Source organism: Capra hircus, chromosome 8 (genome assembly GCF_001704415.2).
Source record: "Capra hircus breed San Clemente chromosome 8, ASM170441v1, whole genome shotgun sequence".
NCBI classification, from domain to species: domain Eukaryota; kingdom Metazoa; phylum Chordata; class Mammalia; order Artiodactyla; family Bovidae; genus Capra; species Capra hircus.
Genome location: NC_030815.1, coordinates 21,342,492 through 21,366,279, shown reverse-complemented (window position 1 = coordinate 21,366,279; position 23,788 = coordinate 21,342,492). Strand labels below are relative to the sequence as shown.

Sequence of the window (23,788 nt, the reverse complement as noted above, 5' to 3'; positions counted from 1 at the left end):
TGAATGACATCTGAGTTGTCTCCATTATTTCTCTATTACAAATAAAGCCTATATAAACATTTGTGTAGAGGTATTTACACGAACATAATTTTTGATTCCTTTAAGATAAACTCCTGAGTATGCCATTGCTGGATCATATACAAACATTTAATTTTCCCAGAGTAACTCCTACATTTTATAATTCTACCACCAGTGTGTGACATGTTTTTGTCTGTGTTCTAATGGGATTATTTGTTTGTATTTACTATGGAGTTTTGAGTGCAGCATTTTCACAGCATCATCTTTCAGGATTTGAAAAAGCTCAACTGTAATTCCATCACCTCCACTAACTTTGTTCGTAGTGATGCTTTCTAAGGCCCACTTGACTTCACATTCCAAGATGTCTAGCTCTAGATTAGTAAACACATCATCATGATTATCTGGGTCGTGAAGATCTTTTTTGTATAGTTCTTCTGTGTATTCTTGCCACCTCTTTTTAATATCTTCTGCTTCTGTTAAGTCCATACCATTTCTGTCCTTTATCGAGCCCATCTTTGCATGAAATATTCCCTTGGTATCTCTAATTTTCTTGAAGAGATCTCTAGTCTTTCCCATTCTGTTTTTTTCCTCTATCTCTTTGCATTGATCACTGAAGAAGGCTTCCTTATCTCTTCTTGCTATTCTTTGTAACTCTGCATTCAGATGCTTATATCTTTCCTTTTCTCCTTTGCTTTTTGCCTCTCTTCTTTTCACAGCTATTTGTAAGGCCTCCCCAGACAGCCATTTTTCTTTTTTGCATTTCTTTTCCATGGGGATGGTCTTGATCCCTGTCTCCTGTACAATGTCACATACTTCATTCCATAGTTCATCAGGCACTCTATCTATCAGATCTAGACCCTTAACTCTATTTCTCACTTCCACTGTATAATCATAAGGAATTTGATTTAGGTCATACCTGAATGGTCTAGTGGTTTTCCCTACTTTCTTCAATTTAAGTCTGAATTTGGCAATAAGGAGTTCATGATCTGAGCCACAGTCAGCTCCCAGTCTTGTTTTTGTTGATTGTATAGAGCTTCTCCATCTTTGGCTGCAAAGAATATAATCAATCTGATATTGGTGTTGACCATCTGGTGATGTCCATGTGCAGAGTCTTCTCTTGTGTTGTTGGAAGAGGGTATTTGCTATGACCAGTGCATTTTGTTGGCAAAACTCTATTCGTCTTTGCCTGGCTTCATTCCGCATTCCAAGGACAAATTTGCCTGTTAGTCCAGGTGTTTCTTGACCTCCTACTTTTGCATTCCAGTCCCCTATAATGAAAAGGACATCTTTTTTGGGTGTTAGTTCTAAAAGATCTTGTAGGTCTTCATAAAACCATTCAACTTCAGTCTCTTCAGCATTTCTGGTTGGGACATAGACTTGGATAACTGAGATACTGAATGGTTTGCCTTGGAGATGAACAGAGATCATTCTGTCATTTTTGAGATTGCATCCAAGTAGTGCATTTCGGACTCTTTTGTTGACCATGAGGGCTACTCCATTTCTTCTGAGGGATTCCTGCCCACAGTAGTAGATATAATGGTCATCTGAGTTAAATTCACTACTACCCACAGTAGTAGATATAATGGTCATCAGAGTTAAAGTTTGGAAAGCTCAGCAGTGGCCACAGGACTGGAAAAGGTCAGTTTTCATTCCAATGCCAAAGAAAGGCAATGCAAAAGAATGCTCAAACTACCGCACAATTGCACTCATCTCACACGCTAGTAAAGTAATGCTCAAAATTCTCCAAGCCAGGCTTCAGCAATACATGAACCGTGAACCCCCTGATGTTCAAGCTGGTTTTAGAAAAAGCAGAGGAATCAGAGATCTAATTGCCAACATCCTCTGGATCATGGAAAAAGCAAGACAGTTCCAGAAAAAACATCTATTTCTGCTTTATTGACTATGCCAAAGCCTTTGACTGTGTGGATCACAATAAACTGTGGAAAATTCTGAAAGAGATGGGAATACCACAGCAACTAACCTGCCTCCTGAGAAATATGTATGCAGGTCAGGAAGCAACAGTTAGAACTGGACATGGAACAACAGACTGATTCCAAATAGGAAAAGGAGTACGGCAAGGCTGTATATTGTCACCCTGCTTATTTAACTTCTATGCAGAGTACATCATGAGAAACGCTGGACTGGAAGAAACACAAGCTGGAATCAAGATTGCCGGGAGAAATATCAATCACCTCAGATATGCAGATGACACCACCCTTATGGCAGAAAGTGAAGAGAAACTAAAAAGCCTCTTGATGAAAGTGAAAGAGGAGAGTGAAAAAGTTGGCTTAATCCTCAACATTCAGAAAACAAAGATCATGGCATCTGGTCCCATCACTCCATGGGAAATAGATGGAGAAACAGTGGATACAGTGTCACAGTTTATTTTTGGGGGTTCCAAAATCACTGCAGATGGTGATTGCAGCCATGAAATTAAAAGACGCTTACTCCTTGGAAGAAAAGTTATGAGCAACCTAGATAGTATATTCAAAAGCAGAGACCTTACTTTGCTGACTAAGGTCCGTCTAGTCAAGGCTATGGTTTTTCCAGTAGTCATGTATGGATGTGAGAGTTGGACTGTGAAGAAGGCTGAGTGCCGAAGAATTGATGCTTTTGAACTGTGGTGTTGGAGAAGACTCTTGAGAGTCCCTTGGACTGCAAGGAGATCCAGCCAGTTCATTCTGAAGGAGATCAGCCCTGGGATTTCTTTGGAAGGAATGATGCTAAAGCTGAAGCTCCAGTCCTTCGGCCACCTCATGCGAAGAGTTGACTCATTGGAAAAGACTCTGATGCTGGGAGGGATTGAGGGCAGGAGGAGAAGGGGACGACCGAGGATGAGATGGCTGGATGGCATCACGGACTCGATGGATGTGAGTCTGAGTGAACTCCGGGAGTTGGTGATGGACCGGGAGGCCTGGTGTGCTGTGATTCATGGGGTCGCACATCGTCGGACACGACTGAGCGACTCAACTGAACTGAACTGATAGAGTTTTGAGAATCCTTTATTTATTCTAGATACTGGTCCTTTGTCAGATATGTGGGTCACAAACATTTCCCCTGGGTCTGTATCTTGTCTTTCTCTTCGCAAAGGGTTATGAAGCAAATCTAAAAAACTTTCAATGAGGTCAGGCATCATTCTTTTTCCTTTTATGGATCTTGCTTTTGGTGTCAAACTTAATGACTCTTTGTCTAGATCTTCTCTGCTTCGAAAGATTTCTAAAAGTTTTATAGGTTTATGCTTATATCTAGATCAATTTTGAGTAAAGATCTGAGGTTTAGATTGAGGTTCATATTTTTTTTTTTTGACTCTAGATTTCTAATTGTTTCATTTGTTAACATGTGTCTCATCTTTCCATTGAATTGCTTTTGCTCAGTTGTCAAAAATGACTTGGAAATGTTTGAGTGGATCTGTTTCTGGTTTATTCTATTCCCTTGATCTTTGTGTGTATTTCTCTCCAAATAGCGTACTGTCTTTATTACTGTAACTGTCTAATAGGCGTTAATGTTAGGTGGAAATACTCCTCCTATTTTATTTTTTCAAATGTGTTTTAGCTATTCAGGATCCTGGATCTTTCTATATAAAATTTTGATCTTTGCAGATCTTTTATATGTCTGCAAAAAACTTTGCTCAGGTTTATATAGACGTTACGTTAAATGTACTAATTAATTTGAGGAAAATTGGAACCTTTATTTCATTTCCCATCGATGACCACATTATGCCTAGTCATTTATTTAAGGTTTCCTTGATTTCTTTCATCAGAATTTTATAATTTTTACTATACAAATTTTGTAAAAATTTTGTTGTGTGTATATTTTAAATATATCTTATATACCTACATACATAATTTTTGAGGTTATTTTAATGATATGCTTTTGTAAGTGTTCCCATGTGCCAATTGTTAGTGTATATAAATACAGTATATTGTGTGACTGTGTATCCTACAGTCTTGATGAACTTACTTATTATTTCTAGGAAGTAGTCTTTTAATATTCCTTGAGACTTTCTATGTAGACAAACATGTCACATGCAAATACAGACAGATTTATTTCCTCCATTCCAATCTTTGTGCCTTTTATTTGTTATTCTTGATTTGTTTCAGTGACTGGAACTTCTGGTAATATGTTAAATACCAGGAGCTAGAGTTAAGAAAGCTGAGTGCCGAAGAAGTGATGCTTTTGAACTGTGGTGCTGGAGAAGACCCTTGAGAGTCCCTTGGACTGCAAGGAGACCCAACCAGTCCATTCTAAAGGAGACCAGTCCTGGGTGTTCATTGGAAGGAATGATGCTAAAGCTGAAACTCCAATACTTTGGCCACCTCATGTGAAGAGCTGACTCATTGGAAAAGACTCTGATGTTGGGAAGGATTGGGGGCAGGAGGAGAAGGGTACGACAGAGGATGAAATGGCTGGATGGCATCACCAACTCGATGGACATGAGTTTGAGCGAACTCTGGGAGTTGGTGATGGACAGGGAGGCCTGGCGAGCTGCTATTCATGGGGTCGCAAAGAGTCAGACACGACTGAGTGAATGAACTGAACTGAACTGAACTGAGAGTGAACATTCTTGCCATGTTCTCAGTCTTTGTAGAAGAGCACCCAGTCTTTCATCATTAAATTTGATGTTATGTCTAGTCTTTTTGCATGTGATCTTTGCTAAATTGAAATAATTTCTATTTCTAGTTTACTGAGAGTTTTTATCATGAATGGGTGTTGCATTTTTATCAAAGATTTTTTATGCATCAAATGATTTTTATACTGATATGATAAGTTACATTTTTTAATGTATTCTTTTGGAAAGAGCTGTCTAAACTGAACTTCATTCAGGTATTTTGTTTTCATAAGTCTTAGAAATATTGAACAGTGTGAGAACATGGTTTGTTATATCTTCAAAGCTCGGAAAGGAGATATGCACATTAGTAGATGAAGTGTTTGAAAATATATTTTACTTTATGGTAAATGTGACTCTGTTAACTTTTTTTTCTTGAAGTAAAAATGATTTATACAGTCATTAGAGATCATTGAATAGAGTTCCCTGTGCTATTCAGTAGGTTCTTATTATTGATTATATATATGAAAAGTGAAAGTGAAGTTGCTCAGTTGCGTCCAACTGTTTGTGACCCCACGGACTGCAGCCTCCCAGGCTCCTCTGTCCATGGGATTTTCCAGGCAAGAGTACTGGAGTGGGTTGACATTTATATAGTAGTGTGTATATGTCGATGCTGATCTTCCAATTTACCCCTCCCCTGCCCTTTATCCCCTGGTAAACCAGGGGATAAGTTTGTTTCTATGTCTCTGACTCAACTTCTGTTTTGTAAATAGGTTCATTTGTACCATTCCTTTAAATTCCATTTATAAGTGAATAAATGTGGTATTTGTCTTTCTCTGTATTACTTACTTCACACAGTCTGACAATCTCTAAAGCCATCAGTGTCACTCCAAATGGCATTATTTTGTTCTTTTTATGGCTGATTTATAGTCCATTGTATATATGTACTACTTCTTCTTTATCCATTTCTTCATCAACGGGCATTTAGATTACTTCCAAGTTCTGGCTATTGTAAAGAGTACTGCAATGAATATTGGGGTGCAAGAATCCTGTCAAATTATGGTTTTCTCTGGATATATACCCAAGAGTGAGATTGTTGGATCATATGGTAGTTCTGGTTTTAATTTTTTAAGGAATCTCTATATTGTTCTCCATAATCACTGTACCACATTACACTCCCATTAAGAGTGTTGGAAGGTTCCCTTTTCTCCACACCCTCTCTAGCATTTATTGTTTGTAGATTTTTTTCTTTTTATAATAGCCATTCTGACTGGTGTGAGATAATATGTCATTATAGTTTTGATTTGCAGTTCTCCAAGAATTACTGATGTTGAGCATCTTTTCATGTGCTTCTTGGCCAGCTGTATGTCTTCTTTAGAGAAATGTCTGTTAGATCATCCACTCATTTTTTGACTGGTTTATTTTTTGATATTGAGCTGCATGAGCTGTTTGTATATTTTGAAGACTAACCCCTTATTGGTTGCTTCGTTTGCAAATATTTTCTCCCATTCTGTGGGTTTTCTTTTTGTTTTACTGATTGTTTCCCTTGATGTACAAAAGCTTCTAAGTTTAATTAGGTACTGTTTGTTTATTTTTTTTCATTACTTTTGAAGTTAGATCAAAAAGATCTTGCTGCAATTTCTGTCAGAGAGTATTCTATGTATCCCTCTTAATGGTTTTATAGTATCTGGTCTTAGATTTGGGTCTTTAATTTATTTTGAGTTTACTTTTGTGTATGGTGTTAGAGGAGATTCTAATTTCATTCTTATATATGTAACTGTCCAGTGTCCCCAGCACCAGTTACTGAAGAGAATGTCTTTTCCCATTGTACATTTTTGCCACCTTTGTCACACATTAGCTGACCATAGGTGTGTGGGTTTATTTCTAGACTTTCTATCCTGCTCCACTGCTCTTTATTTCTGTTTTGTGCCAGTATTATATGGCTTTGATTACTGTAGATTTGTAGTATAATCTGAAGTCAAGGAGCCTAATTCCTTCAGATTTGTTTTTCTTTCTCAGGTTTCCCTGGCTCTTTGGGGTCTTTTGTTTTTCCATGCAAATTGTAAAATATTTTGTTCTAATTCTGTGAAAAAAGTGCTATTGATAACTTGATAGACATTGCATTGAATCTATAGATTACTTGGATACCGTAATTTTGACAGTGTTGACTCTTCCAATCCAAGAACATGATATATGTCTCCATCTGCATCATCTTTGAGTTCTTTCATCAGCATCTTCTAGCTTTTCTCTTAGTTTTACAATTTAAGATTCCTTGTGTGGTATTCCATTTGGGAAATTTGGGGTAGAATTGTTATTATGAGGCAGAGTGGATGGTGCATTACAATAACTCTCTAACCACCAATGCCACCAACTCTGTTTTCCAGATATTACACATATTAATAGGATTTTTAAAAACTCATTGTATAGGATGATATGTTTTCTTAATAAATAAAGAGTATGCTGAGATTGCAGAAAACACTTTTGTAATTCTAGTAGGGTCCAAACAAACAACCATAATAGTAGATTTCTTCAGTAACTTTGGATTGTGTTAGAGGAAAGGAAAATTTAAGCATTGAGGGACTCTGTAGAGGAAGCGGAGAGGTTGATTTTTCCCATTCTAATAGAATGAAGAAAACAATAAGCAATTCTTGTGCCTTTTCAAAGAGGAAGTCAAGGTAGAAACAGAAAGAGCAGCAAAGGAAGTAGAGGTGTCTCTGCAGATTCTGGAAACTTGCCTCATGTTGAGCTTTTTGTTATTTCCTGTTTTCCATCGGTGGTTAGTGATGATGTCTCTTATATGGAAAAAAGCTTATTTTCAATAGCCTCAAGGATGAGCAAGCTAGTTCTGTAGAAGATAAATACATTTAAAGATCTGTAATCTGCAATTAGAAAGCAAGAGATGAATAAGAAGCCAGTCTAGGATCCAGAATGTGACCTAGGAGATTACTTACATCATAAGAGGTCCATAGAGGTTTTATAATCATTTACAATTTACTTAACTAGGTATTTTTATGGTTTTATATAATAGCATCACTGCAAATGTATCATTGAGATTGCAAATGTTGAAGATTATTTTAAGAATTGCCAATATTTTTTGCAATGTACTATAAATAGAACCACAGCTAGTGAAGAAAACAATTATATAATAGATGCATATATCCTCAATCCTACAGGATCAAAAATATCACAGTTAAAGTTCATTAAAAATATTACAATATTTTCAAAACATTAATATGCTATAAATGTAAAGTTTAAAATGAAATCTACATTTTTAAAACACTAACATGGAAAAATTGAATCTAATTCTTCTATTTGTATGCATAAGGTTGTTTCCCAAAGCATTTCATCAACAACAAAGGAACAGAGGATAATTTAAAATATTTGTTCAGATGGAATCTACAATGACTTATAGATATGTGGGTTTACCATATGCTATGACACATTCAGGTAATATAAATTTAAGACTGCCAGAAATATTTGCATGTTCATATATATATGAAGTGCATGTACAATCAATGCCTTCATAGACTCAATATTTGGAGTTCTATAATAAAAGGTAAACCTTATCACATGTGAAAAACATTTAATATAGAAATGATAAAATTATGAAGCTTTCTGAACTTAATAATTTAACAAAAAAGATTGAGTCAGTGTCCTTTTCAAATATATGTTTTTCTGTAAAGATAAATACAATCATAAACTTTTTACATTTAACAAATATTGAATATACTGTGCTTAGTCACGTCAGATTTTGTGACTCAACGGACTGTAGCCTGCCGGGCTCCTCTGTCCATGGGGATTCTCCAGGCAAGAATACTGTAGTGGGTTGCCATGCCCTCCTCCAGGGGATTTTCCCAACCCAATGATCAAAGCCGGGTCTCCTGCATTGCAAGTGGATTCTTTACAATCTGAGATACCCAGGAAGCCCTAGAATAGTGGAATGGGCAGCCTATCCCTTCTCCAGGGGATCTTCCTAACACAGAAATTGAACTGGGGTCTCTTGCATTGCAGGTGGATTCTTTACCAGCTGGGCTAGCAGGGAAGCCCAAATATTGCATACATATTGCCATATTATATGTTGACAATATGGTCTTCCCCAGTGGCTCAGATGGCAAAGAATCTGCCTGCAGTGCAGGAGACCTGGGTTGGATCCTTGGGTTGGGAAGAGTCCCTGGATAAGGAAATGGCTACTCAGTCCAATATTATCACTTGGAGAATTCCTTGGACAGAGGAGCCTAGCACTTACAGTTCATGAGTCAATGAAGAGTTGGACATGATTGAGCACTAACATTTTCACTTTCATATTGAGAATATAAATGTTTTCTAATATTCAAACAAATATTTGGAGGACTTTAGTTCCACAATGGAGTAGCACCATCCTTCCCATGTCCTCCCTCATATGCCTAAAAATCCTGGACATAACAGCACAAATAAGCAAAGTAAGACTCTTAACAGTAAAAAAGAAGGCAGACTTCCTAGGGATTTCAGGAGTTGACCAGCTTCTAGGCAGTGAGTTCCCTGGGTTACCTTATTGCCTTCCTTCTATCCCAGAAGACTCCAGCATAACCACCAACAGGCATGTAGAGGAAAAGCTCTAAGCCTTTTCTTTCTAATCAATGGTCTAGGCAAAGGGTAGTCTAACAGAACAGAAAGCATTTGGGCAAAAATTACCCTGTCTTTGTTATTGTTCAGTTTCTAAGTTCTGTCCAACTCTTTGTTACTGTTATGCACCGAGCCCGTATCTCCGAACCGAAGAGAGAAAGCAAGTCCTCCACAGTAATGCAAGAAGGCAGGAAGGGAGTTTATTTCTAGCACGCTAGGGTCTGAGTCTCATCCGACACAGCGGAATCCGACAGGGACCCCGAACAAAGGGATATGGCGGTTTATATACAGTCAGTTCTTTGTCTCAGTTACAGGAGTAGCTGGCGTTACATGATTGGCTAGACAGGATGAGCGCATGTCCTGTCTCTTTCTGGTTGGTGTGTACGGGAAGTCTTCCTAATTTGGTCAAGGAATGCTATTTTTTTTTTCCCAGCTAACAGGAAACATGACTCAGGTCCCTGGTGCTATGCACCTCACTGAGCCGTCTGGCCTGCCTGACAGTTACCCCATGGATGGCAGCACACCAAGCTTCCCTGTCCTACACTGTATCCCAGAGTTTGCTCAAATTCATGTCCATTGAGTTGGTGATGCTATCTAATCATTTAATTCTCTACTGCCCCCTGAGAACTTATGGTGAATGGTGTCCAATTTGTGATATCCAGACAAGATTTAATTTGGGACCAGGGACCAGGCTTGATCACTCAAGAGCTTGTGTATAGCAAAGTTTTATTAAAGTATAAAAAGAGACAGAGAAACTTCTGACATAGATATCAGAAGGGGAAAGAGAATTTCCCCCTCACTACTCTATGCAAGGAACTTGCATACTTTTTAAATTAGTTATAATACAGAAGAACGTCTCAAGTTTCTAAAGATCTTACCAGACCCACTCCCATAATTTACATTTTAAGATAACAGGGTTAGCCAGAAGTTTTCAGGAAGGAGAAATTGTCCTCAGTCAGGATACACTGTTGTTATAAAATCCTTCAGTTCACTTGAGTCCCTCAGTCCTGTCTGACTCCTTGTGACCCCATGAATTACAGCACGCCAGGCATCCCTGTCCATCACCAATTCCCGGAGTTCACTCAAAGTCATGTTCATCGAGTCGGTGATACCATCCAGCTACCTCATCCTCTGTTGTTCCCTTTTCTTCCTGCCCCCGATCCCTCCCAACATCAGAGTCTTTTCCAATGAGTCAACTCTTCGCATGAGGTGGTCAAAGTACTGGAGCTTCAGCTTTAGCAACAGAACTTCCAAAGAACACCCAGGAATGATCTCCTTTATAATGGACTGGTTGGATCCCTTGCAGTCCAAGGGACTCTTAAGAGTCTTCTCCAACACCACAGTTCAAAAGCATCAATTCTTTGGTGCTCAGCCTTCTTCACAGTCCAACTATGACATCCATACACGACCACAGGAAAAACCATAGCCTTGACTAGACGGACCTCAGTCGGCAAAGTAATGTCTCTGCTTTTGAATACACTATCTAGGTTGCTCATAACTTTTCTTCTAAGGAGTAAGCATCTTTTAATTTCATGGCTGCAATCACACTCTGCAGTGATTTTGGAGCCCAAAAAAATAAAGTCTGACACTGTTTCCACTCTTTCCCCATCTATTTCCCGTGGAGTGATGGGACTGGATGCCATGATCTTCGTTTTCTGAATGTTGAGCTTTAGGCCAACTTTTTCACTCTCCTCTTTCACTTTCATCAAGAGGATTTTTAGTTCCTCTTCACTTTCTGCCATAAGGGTGGTGTCATCTGCATATCTGAGGTTATTGAGATTTCTCCCAGCAATCTTGATTCCAGCTTGTGTTTCTTCCAGTCCAGTGTTTCTCATGATGTACTCTGCATAGAAGTTACATAAGCAGGGTGACAATATACAGCCTTGCCATACTCCTTTTCCTATTTGGAACCAGTCTGTTGTTCTATGTCCAGTTCTAACTGTTGCTTCCTGATCTGCATAAAGATTTCTCAAGAGGCAGGTCAGGTGGTCTGGTATTCCCATCTCTTTCAGAATTTCCCACAGTTTATTGTGATCCACACAGTCAAAGGCTTTGACATAGTCAATAAAGCAGGAATAGATGTTTTTCTGGAACTCTCTTGCTTTTTCCATGATCCAGCGGATGTTGGCAATTTGTCTCTGGTTCCTCTGCCTTTTCTAAAACCAGCTGAACATCAGGGGGTTCACGGTTCATGTATTGCTGAAGCCTGGCTTGGAGAATTTTGAGCATTACTTTACTAGCATGTGAGATGACTGCAATTTTACGGTAGTTTGAGCATCCTTTTGTATTGCCTTTCTTTGGAGTTGGAATGGAAATTGACCTTTTCCAGTCCTGTGGCTACTGCCGAGTTTTCGAAATTTGCTGGCATATTGAGTGCAGCACTTTCACAGCATCATCTGTCAGGATTTGAAACAGCTCAACTGGAATTCCATCACCTCTACTAGCTTTGTTCGTAATGATGCTCTCTAAGGCCCACTTGACTTCCCATTCCAGGATGTTTGGCTCTAGGTGAGTGATCACATCATCATGATTATCTGGGTCGTGAAGATCTTTTTTGTACAGTTCTTCCATGTATTCTTGCCATCTCTTCTTAATATCTTCTGCTTCTGTTAGGTCCATACCATTTCTGTCCTTTATCGAGCCCATCTTTGCATGAAATGTTCCCTTGGTATCTCTAATTTTCTTGAAGAGATCTCTAGTCTTTCCCATTCTGTTGTTTTCCTCTATTTCTTTGCATTGATCACTGAAAAAGGCTTTCTTATCTCTTCTTGCTATTCTTTGGAACTCTGCATTCAAATGCTTATATCTTTCCTTTTCTTTTTTGCTTTTCGCCTCTCTTCTTTTCACAGCTATCAGGCTGATTTCGGTGTTGACCATCTGGTGATGTCCATGTGTAGAGTCTTCTCTTGTGTTGTTGGAAGAGGGTGTTTGCTATGACAAGTGCATATTCTTGGAAAAACTCTATTAGCCTTTGCCCTGCTTCTTTTCATATTCCAAGGCCAAATTTGCCTGTTAAGAAATAAGACTTAATTTGTTGGTGTGAGATATGACTAGTCACTAATACACTATATTTCTCCATTCTTACAGGTGTTAGTGGGACCCAGCAAAGAGCCCACTCAAATATTCCCAACAGATCTTAACAATAGAGAAAAAGCAAATCATTGGGGGAAGGATAGCCATTTTAACAAACAGAGCAATAGGAAATTCATATTCAAAATAATTTTAATAAACCTCAATATAAACCTTAGACTTTGACCAAAATTGATGATGAACTAAAATATAACAGGCAAATTTGGTGTTTCTTGGCTTCCTACTTTTTCATTCCAGTCCCCTGTAAATAAAAGGACATCTGTTTTGGGTGTTAGTAGGAATTTAAGCTGAATTGTTTTCTGTGTAATTAGTTCCTGGCTTAAAGAAAAAAAGTGTTTTATGTGTCTAAGACTAAGACTAAGGAATGTAGAGAAAAAGAGAAAAAAGATGTTTGTCCTTCCCTTCTTGAGAATTTCAGACCCCTATCTCTGCTTTGAGAGCCACAGACCACTTTCTCCTCCTCCAGTACCCTGGACTTATCAATCCACCTAAGAATTGACTCTCTCACCCCTTCTCCTTTTACCTTCCATCTTTCTCAGCATCAGTTTTTAGTGAGTCAGCTCTTCATGTCAGGTGGCCAAAGTATGGGGGCTTCAGCTTCAGCATCACTCCTTCCAGTGAATATTCAGGGTTGATTTCCTTTGGAACTGACTGATTTGATCTCCTTGCTGCCCAAGGGACTCTCAAGAGTCTTCTCCAACACCACAATCGAAAAGAATCAATTATTTGGCATTCAGCCTTCTTTATGGTCCAACTCTCACATCCATACAGGACCGCTGGAAAAAATCATACCTTTGACTATAAGGACATTTATGGGCAAAGTAATGTCTCTGCTTTTTAATGTACTGTCTGGGTTGTCATAGCTTTCCTTCCAAGGAGCAAGCATTTTTTTAATTTCATGACTGCAGTCACTGTCCATCATGATTTTGGAGCCCAAGAAAATATAACCTGCCACAGCTTCCAGTTTTTCTCTATTTGCCATGAAGTGGTGGGACCAGATGCCATGATCCTTGTTTTTTGAATATTGAGTTTTAAGCCAACTTTTTCACTCATCTTTCACCTTCATCAAATGGCTCTTTAGTTCTTCTTCTGCCATGAGAGTCGTGTCATCTGCATGTCTGAGGTTGTTGATATTTCTCCCAGAAATCTTGATCCAGACAAGCACTTTGCATTTTGCATGATGTACTCTGCACATAAGTTAAACAGGGTGACAATATATAGCCTTGTTGTACTCCTTTCCCAATTTTAAACTAGTCTGTTGTTCCATATCTGGTTCTAACTGTTGCTTCTTGACCTACATACAGGTTTCTCAGGAGAGCAAAGGTGGTCTGGTAATCCCATCTCTTTAAGAATTTTCCATAGTTTGTTGTGATAATCAGAGTCAAAGGCTTTAGCATAGTCAGTGAAGCAGAAGTTGATGTTTTTTTCTGGAATTCTGTTGCTTTCTCCGTGATCCAACACGTGTTAGCAATTTGATCTCTGTTTCCTCTGCCTTTTCTCAATCAGGCTTGAACATCTGGAATTTCTCAGTTCATGTACTATTAAAGCCTAGCTTGAAGGACTTTGAGCATAACTTTACTAGAATGTGAGATGAGCACAATTTTGCAGTAGTTTGAATATTCTTTGTCATTGTCCTTCTTTGGGATTGGAATTAAAATGGATCTTTTTCAGTCCTGTGGCCATTGCTGAATTTTCCAAAGTTGCTGACATTCCAGTAGTCATGTATGGATGTGAGAGTTGGACTATAAAGAAAGTTGAGTGCCAAAGAATTGATGCTTTTGAACTGTGGTGTTGGAGAAGACACTTGAGAGTCCCTTGGACTGCAAGGAGATCCAACCAGTCCATTCTGAAGATCAACCCTGGGATTTCTTTGGAAGGACTGATGCTGAAGCTGAAACTCCAATACTTTGGCCACCTGATGTGAAGAGCTGAATCATTTGAAAAGACCTGATGCTGGCAAAGATTGAAGGCAGGAGGAGAAGGGGATGACAGAGGATGAGATAGTTGGATGGCATCACCGACTCAATGGACATGAGTTTGAGTAAACTCTGGGAGTTGGCGATGGACAGGGAGGCTTGGCATGCTGCAGTCCATGGGGTCACAAAGAGTCAGACATGGCTGAGCAACTGAACTGAACTGAACTGATCAGAGCAGTGTGTCACTAGGGTACAAGATGAGCTAAGTGTCTACCTCCACAAGTTAGAAATGATACTTAATTTGTTGGTGTGAGACATGACTAGTCACTAATACACTATATTTCTCCATTCTTACAGGTGTTAGTGGGACCCAGCAAAGAGCCCACTCAAATATTCCCAACAGATCTTAACAATAGAGAAAAAGCAAATTATTGGGGGAAGGATAGCCATTTTAACAAACAGAGCAATAGGAAATTCATATTCAAAATAATTTTAATAAACCTCAATATAAACCTTAGACTTTGACCAAAATTGATGATGAACTAAAATATAAAATAAAAAAAATGTAAAAGTATAATCCTTTTAGAAAAGATAGAGAAAATATTCATAATCTAGGACTAGCCAAAATTCTTAAACTTGACACACTTTACTATTTGTAAAAGGGAGAAATTATTAATTTGACCTCATCAAAGTTAAACTTTGCTCTGAAAAAAGCTCTTTAAAAGGAAAAAAAATGCAAGCTACAGAGCAAGATAAAATATTTGCAAACCACATATTTGACAAAGCACAAGTATTAGAATTCAGAATTCTAAAAACTCATTATTAAAACAAACCGATTAGAGAATAAGCAAAAGATACAAACACAGTTTCACTGAAAAGGACATACACATTACAGTTAAAGCCACAGTTATATATCATTATATACTTATAGTGGCTAAAAGGAAATAGTGACAATAGCAAATGCTGGTAGAGTTATTGAAAAACTGGGTCACTCATATTGCTATGGATATAAAAATGGTATGTATACTCTGAATCACAGTTTAGCAATTTCTCAATAGAGAATGATTCCATTTATTTTAAGAAAATAAAAAATAAAATAACTTAAAATTCTGTATTGCATAAATTAAAGAAAATGGTCAAAAGTTTTATGTTAATTATCTGAGAAAGATCGATCATAAACACATTGTACATATTCACATATTTTAATCAGTTTCTTGGCTCTATTTTCTCTAATAAAGATAGTGTTTTTTTCAATATAGATTTTTTCCATAGAGTTCCCTAAAAAAATCTTTCCTAATATTGCATGTTTTGTTGAGTAAATTTAAAGTTGTTTACTGGAAAAGAAACTTACTTCCTACTGTACCTAAGTCAATGTTATATTAGGTTAATAGATCCATAAGAATAAAGAGTCCATAAGTGCCCTCTCACCTATATAGAAGGGCTTCCCTGGTAACTCAGATGGCAGAGAATCTGCCTGCCAATACAGGAGATGTGGGTTCAATCCCTGGGTCAGGAAGATCCCCTGGAGGAGGACATGGCAGCCCCCTCCAGTATTCTTGCCTGTGAAGTCCCATAGACAGATGAGCCTGGCAGGCTACTGTCCATGGGGTCGCAAAGAGTCCAACACCACTGAGTGACTAACACTTTAACTACACTTTCACCTGTATAAAAGATTGCTTTTTGTCAAATGCTCTAAGATATTCCATTTGGAATGGAAATTTTTCAACAGATTCTGCTTGAACCACTGTATATTCATAGGGGAAAAAAAGTTATCTTGACCCCTACTTTGTAAGATACAAAATATCTGCTACGGATCATAGTCATAAACATAAAATCTAAATGTTCATGCCTTCTTGAAGAAACATGGAAAAATATTTTCTTAATCTTTTTATAGGGAAAGTTTCTTTTATATGACAAAAAGTTGCCAATAGAAAGGATAAATTAGATAAATTGATTTTCACACAAGTAAATACAATGCAAACCATTCAGTATCACAGTAATCCAAGTCTATGCCCCAACCACTAATGCTGAAGAAGCTGAAGTTGAACGGTTCTATGAAAACCTACAAGACCTTTTAGAACTAACACCCAAAAACGATGCCCTTTTCATTATAGGGAACTGGAATGCAAAAGTAGGAAGGCAAGAAACACCTGGAGTAACAGGCAAATTTGGCCTTGGAATGCAGAATGAAGCAGGGCAAAGACTAATAGAGTTTTGCCAAGAAAATGCGCTGGTCATAGCTAACACCCTCTTCCAACAACACAAGAGAATACTCTATATATGGACATCACCAGATGGTCAACACCAAAATCAGATTGATTATATTTTGTGCAGCAAAAGATGGAGAAGCTCTATACAGTCAACAAAAACAAGACCAGGAGCTGACTGTGACTCAGATCATGAACTCCTTATTACCAAATTCAGACTGAAATTGAAGAAAACAGGGAAAACCACTAGACCATTCAGGTATGACCTCAATCAAATCCCTTATGATTATAAAGTGGAAGTGAGAAATAGATGTAAGGGCCTAGATCTGATAGATAGAGTGCCTGATGAACTATGGAATGAGGTTCGTGACATTGTACAGGAGACAGGGATCAAGACCATCCCCATGGAAAAGAAATGCAAAAAAGCAAAATGGCTGTCTGAGGAGGCCTTACAAATAGCTGTGAAAAGAAGAGAAGCAAAAAGTAAAGGAGAAAAGGAAAGATATAAGCATTTGAATGCAGAGTTCCAAAGAATAGCAAGAAGAGATAAGAAAGCCTTCTTCAGCAATCAATGCAAAGAAATAGAGGAAAACAACAGAATGGGAAAGACTAGAGATCTCTTCTAGAAAATTAGAGATACCAAGGGAACATTTCATGCAAAGATGGGCTCGATAAAGGACAGAAATGGTATGGACCTAACAGAAGCAGAAGATATTAAGAAGATGTGGCAAGAATACACAGAAGAACTGTACAAAAAGGATCTTCATGACCCAGATAATCATGATGGTGTGATCACTCACCTACAGCCAGACATCCTGGCTTGTGAAGTCAAGTGGGCCTTAGAAAGCATCACTACGAACAAAGCTAGTGGAGGTGATGGAATTCCAGTAGAACTATTTCAAATACTGACAGATGATGCTGTGAAAGTGCCGCACTCAATATGCCAGCAAATTTGGAAAAGTCAGCAGTGGCCACAGGACTGGAAAAGGTCAGTTTTCATTCCAGTCCCAAAGAAAGGCAATGCCAAAGAATGCTCAAACTACCACACAATTGCACTCATCTCACATGCTAGTAAAGTAATGCTCAAAATTCTCCAAGCCAGGCTTCAGCAATACATGAATCGTGAAATTCCTGATGTTCAAGGTGGTTTTAGAAAAGGCAGAGGAACCAGAGATCAAATTGCCAATATCCGCTGGATCATGGAAAAAGCAAGAGAGTTCCAGAAAAACATCTATTTCTGCTTTATTGACTATGGCAAAGCCTTTGACTGTGTGGATCACAATAAACTGTGGGAAATTCTGAAAGAGATGGGAATACCAGACCACCTAACCTGCCTCTTGAGAAATCTATATGCAGGCTAGGAAGCAACAGTTCGAACTGGACATGGAACAACAGACTGGTTCCAAATAGGAAAAGGAGTACATCAAGGCTGTATATTGTCACCCTGCTTATTTAACTTATATGCAGAGTACATCATGAGAAATGCTGGACTCGAAGAAACACAAACTGGAATCAAGATTGCCGGGAGAAATATCAATCACCTCAGATATGCAGATGACACCAACCTTATGGCAGAAAGTGAAGAGGAACTAAAAAGCCTCTCGATGAAAGTGAAAGAGGAGAGTGAAAAAGTTGGCTTAAAGCTCAACATTCAGAAAATGAAGATCATGGCATCCGGTCCCATCACTCCATGGGAAATAGATGGGGAAACAGTGGAAACAGTGTCAGACTTTATTTTTGGGGGCTCCAAAATCACTGCAGATGGTGACTGCAGCCATGAAATTAAAAGACGCTTACTCCTTAGAAGAAAAGTTATGGGCAACCTAGATGGCATATTCAAAAGCAGAGACATTACTTTGCCGACTGAGGTCCGTCTAGTCAAGGCTATGGTTTTTCCAGTAGTCATGTATGGATGTCATAGTTGGACTGTGAAGAAGGCTGAGTGCCAAAGAATTGATGCTTTTGAACTGTGGTGTTGGAGAAGACTCTTGAGAGTCCCTTGGACTACAAAGAGTTCCAACCAGTCCATTCTAAAGGAGATCAACCCGGGGATTTCTTTGGAGGGAATGATGCTAAAGCTGAAACTCCAATACTTTGGCCACCTCATGTGAAGAGTTGACTCATTGGAGAAGACTTTGATGCTGGGAGGGATTGAGGGCAGGAGGAGAAGGGGACGACGAGGATGAAATGGCTGGATGGCATCACTGACTCGATGGAAGTGAGTTTGAGTGAACTCCGGGAGTTGGTGATGGACAGGGAGGCCTGGCGTGCTAAGATTCATGGGGTCGCAAAGGGTCAGACACGGCTGAGCGACTGAACTGAACTGAACTGAACTGAAATGCTTTTCTTATCAAAAAAACTGATAACGAAATGAAAACGTAAGACATAGACTTAGGGAACATCTTCTCAATACATATTTTTCAAAAAAGAATTGATTCCATGTTACCTTAAGAATATATAGAAATTAATGATAAATAACCCAGTTTTAAAAAGGACATCAATAAATATTTCACAGATAAAAAGTAGTTGGCACAGTGTAGTTTGCTTCCTAGGAATTAGCTCAGGATAAATGAATAATTATATCTTTTCAAAGACTTGTATATAAATATACAAATGTATGAAAGTCTTTACAACCATGCACTAATGTTCACAGCAATTCTATTTATAATATCCCAAATGTAGAAAAACCTAAATATCCCATCAATTGGAGAATGAATAACCAATCTCGATGTAGGGAAAGATTTCTTTAACAGTGCAAAAAAGCACTAACGAAAGAAAATTATCAACTAGATTTTACCATAATTAAAATGTTCTACATTTCCATGATACTACCAATGCTGAGAATGATCTTTTTATCCACAAATTGTCTGCATCAATAAATATCATGGAAATGTAAATTAGAAACAAAATTAAGTAGTACTTCATATTTATAAGAAGAAGAATTTAGAAAAACTGGAATTCCTGGATTTCTGTTGAGAATGTAAAATAACTTGATTACTTTGGAAACCAGTTTGACAGATTTTTGCCTCAGTTCAGTTCAGTTCAGCCACTCAGTTGTGTCCGATTCTTTGCGACCCCATGAATCACAGCACACCAGGCCTCCCTGTCCATCACCAACTCCCAGAGTTCACTCAGGTTCATGTCCATCGAGTCAGTGATGCCATCCAGCCATCTCATCCTCTGTTGTCCCCTTCTCCTCCTGCCCCCAATCTCTCCCAGCATCAGGGTTTTTTTCAATGAGCCAACTCTTCGCATGAGGTGGCTAAAGTACTGGAGTTTCAGCTTTAGCATCATTCCTTCCAAAGAAATCCCAGGGCTGATCTCCTCTAGAATGGACTGGTTGGATCTCTTTGTAGTCCAAGGGACTTTCAAGAGTCTTCTCCAACACCACAGTTCAAAAGCATCAATTCTTTGGCACTCAGCCTTCTTCACAGTCCAACTCTCACATCCATACATGACTACTGGAAAAACCATAGCCTTGACTAGACGGACCTCAGTCGGCAAAGTAATGTCTCTGCTTTTGAATATGCTATCTAGGTTGCTCATAACTTTCCTTCCAAGAGGTAAGCGTCTTTTAATTTCATGGCTGCAGTCACCATCTACAGTGATTTTGGAGCCCCCAAAAATAAAGTCGGACACTGTTTCCACTGTTTCTCCATCTATTTCCCATGAAGTGATGGGACCATATGCCATGATCTTTGTTTTCTGAATGTTGAGCTTTAAGCCACTTTTTCACTCTCCACTTTCACTTTCATCAAGAGGCTTTTTAGTTCCTCTTCACTTTCTGCCATAAGGTTGGTGTCATCTGCATATCTGAGGTGATTGATATTTCTCCCGGCAATCTTGATTCCAGTTTGTGTTTCTTCGAGTCCAGCATTTCTCATGATGTACTCTGCATATAAGTTAAATAAGCAGGGTGACAATATACAGCCTTGATGTACTCCTTTTCCTATTTGGAACCAGTCTGTTGTTCCATGTCCAGTTCGAACTGTTGCTTCCTGACCTGCATACAGATTTCTCGAGAGGCATGTCAGGTGGTCTGGTATTCCCATCTCTTTCAGAATTTCCCACAGTTTATTGTGGGCCACACAGTCAAAGGCTTTGACATAGTCAATAAACTGGCTTTGTGATCCATTATTTTCAATTTTATTAAAGGCCATTAGTTTTCACTCTTGTTAAATGAAAACTTGTGTTACACATAGTATTGTATTTAAGTGTGGAAATGTTTATAGTATCTAATTCATAACACCTTCAAATGAAAAGAATGTAAATGTTCCTTATTAATGGCAAAATAGGTAATGAATCTGCGGCATATTATTACAGTGGAATACAACACAGCTTTTAAATTATATTGACACATGCAAAAATATTGGATGAATCTTAAGCAAAATAGATTATGCATTTACATTAAAAGTTTCTACTGAATGATGTCTTTCATGAAGTTCAAAATCAGGAAGAAGTAATCTATCATCACAGAAATTAGAACAGTGATTGCATTGGGAATGGCAATGGACTTGAAAGGGACATAAGGAAACTCAGAGCTAATAGAAATGTTCTGTATCTTGACTGGATGGATGATTACTTAAGTATAAACATTTTTCAAAGCTCACCAAATTCTACTTGCATATTTCAATTTATATAAATTATATCTTAAGAATAAAAACTATTGAAAAATACTGTTATTTTCTAAATTTTCCAACATTCATGTTATTTGTAAGTGGTATAATTTACTTTCTCATTCTGATGAATATTTGGTTTATATCTAATTTTATATTGTAAGCTTATATTCTTCTCTAAAAGATGGTCTCATAATTATGTAAGCTTTTGGCCCCAGAAAACTGAATAGAGTGAATGGAAATTTATTCCGCAAATGTGTTTCTTTCAGGCCTTCTCTCCTCCTTTTCTCTTCACTCGTATCAGTCACTATTAGGAATTTGGGGGTAGTATGCTTTACTTCTTTACTTCTGTTCCTCAAATCTGATCACTCTCACAGATATTTTATTCACCTTTGGAGTCATTTTTATGAAACTTTCTTTAATAACCCAGAAAAATGTTTTAGTCTTTTTTTTTTTTAAACTTACATCCTTTTTGTTGAATGGGAGACCTAAACAAATGTACCTTAATTTAAAAGTGAGTATGAGGCAGTAGGTGCTTCCTTGGTGGCTCAGACAGTAAGAATCTGCCCACCATGTGGGAAATCTGGGTTTGGACTCCTGGATCCAGAAAATCTCCTGGAAAAGGGAATGGCAACCCACTCCAATATTCTTCCCTGAAGAATTCCATGGATGAGGAGTCTGGTGGGATACAGTGCACTGGGTACCAAAGAATCAGACACAACTGAGGAACTAACACTTTCACTTTCAAGAATAAATAATGGGCTTTCCTGGTGACTCAATGGTAAAGAATCCACCTGCCAATGAAGGAAACTCAGGTTAGATCCCGGGGTTAGGAAGATTGCCTAGAGAAGGGAATGGCAACACACTGCAGTATTCTTGCCTGGGAAATTCCAGGGACAGAGTAGTCTGGAGGGCCAAGCAGTTACAAAAGAGTTGGAGTGAGTTAATGACTAAAACACCAATGATAACAATGTATAATTAATGTGATTATATATTGAGCAATTAGGTGAAAGGAGGTTTACCAGAGTTGCAGAAGAAATAACAGATTTTTTTTTTAGTAACTCATTTTTTTTTCATGGAAAATAATTTTATTTTAAATATAGCAGTGTGTAGATGTCAATCCCAAACTGAGTGTATCTCACCCTCAACACTTCCACCCTGGTCACTATAATTTCATTCTAAGTCTGAGTCTGTTTCTGTTTTGTAAGTAAGTTCATTTGTATCATTTTTTAAAATTCTACATTTAAGTGATATCATATGATATTTTTCTTTCTTTGACTTACTTCACTTAGTATGATAATCTCCAGGTCCATTCCTATGGCTGCAAATGACATTATTTCATTCTTTCTAATGGCTGAGCAATATTCCATTTTATATATGTATTACTTCTTCTGTATCCATTCCTCTTTTGATGGACATTTAGCATGTTTCCATGTCCTGGCTGTTGTAAACTGTGCTGCAATGAACACTGGGGTGCAAGTATCCTTTTAAATCATAATCATGTTTTTCTCCATATGTATATACCAAAGAGTAGGCTTTCTAGATCATATGGTAGCTCTATTTTTCTTTTCTAACAAAGCTCCATACTATTCTCCATAGTGGCTGCACCAGTTTACATTATCAGCAGTGTAGGAGGATTCCTTTTTCCCCACACCCTCTCTAGCATTTATTGTTTATCAATTTTTTGAAATGGCCATTCTGACCAGTGTGAGGTGATACCTCATTGTAGCTTTGATTTGAATTTCTCTACTAGTTTATGATACTGAGCATCTTTTCACATGTCTCTTGGCCATCTGTATGTTTTCTTTGGAGAATTGTCACTTTAGTTTACTGTCCATTAGTTGATTAGGTATTTTTTAATTGAACTGTGTTAGGTGTTTATAAATTTTAGAGACTAACCACTTGTTGGTCTCATCATTTGCAAATATTTTCTCCCTTTCTATGGACCAATATCACTAATGAACACTGATTCAAAAATCCTCAACAAAATACTAGCAATCTGAATCTAACAATACATTGAAAGGATCATATACTATATTCAAGTGGGATTTATTGCAAGGATGCAAGGATTTTCCAGTATCTGAAAATCATTATGTGTGATACACCACATCAACAAATTGAAGGATAAAAACTATGATCATCTCAATATATACTGAAAAAGCTGTTGAAAAAATTCATTTTATGATATCTTCAGAAAGTAGGCATGGAGGGAACATGCCTCAACATAATAAAGGTTCGTGTATGACAAGTCTACAACTAACATTATACTCAACAGTGAAGAACTAAAAGATTTCCTCCAAGATCAGGAATAAGACAAGAATGTTCACTCTCACCAGTTTCATTCAACATAGTTTTGGAAATCCTACTGTTTGCAAAGAAGAAAATAAATAAAAGGAATCTGAATTGAAATAGAAGAAGTAAAACTGTCACTCTTTGCATATGATATGATACTATCCATAGGGTCCAATAGATGTTACCAGAAAACTACTAGGGCTTATCAGTGAACTCAGTAAAGCCTTAGGATACAAAATTAATAAACACAAATCTGTTATATTTCTATGTACTAACAATGAAAGAAATTAAGAAAAAATCCCATTTACCATCACATCAAAAGACCTAGGAATATGCCTATCTAAGGAGACAAAAGACTTGTACTCCAAAAAATATAAGATGCAGATGAAAGAAATATAACACAATACAAACAAAAGAAAAGATATACCATGTTATTGGATTGGAAGAAACGATATTGTCAAAATGACTATACTACCTAAGGCAATCTACAGATTCAATGCA

At 37.8% G+C, this 23,788-nt stretch overlaps 1 pseudogene; it reads left to right on the top strand.

Annotated features, from left to right (window-relative positions):
• LOC108636656 lies at nt 16,979-17,659 on the top strand (annotated as a pseudogene).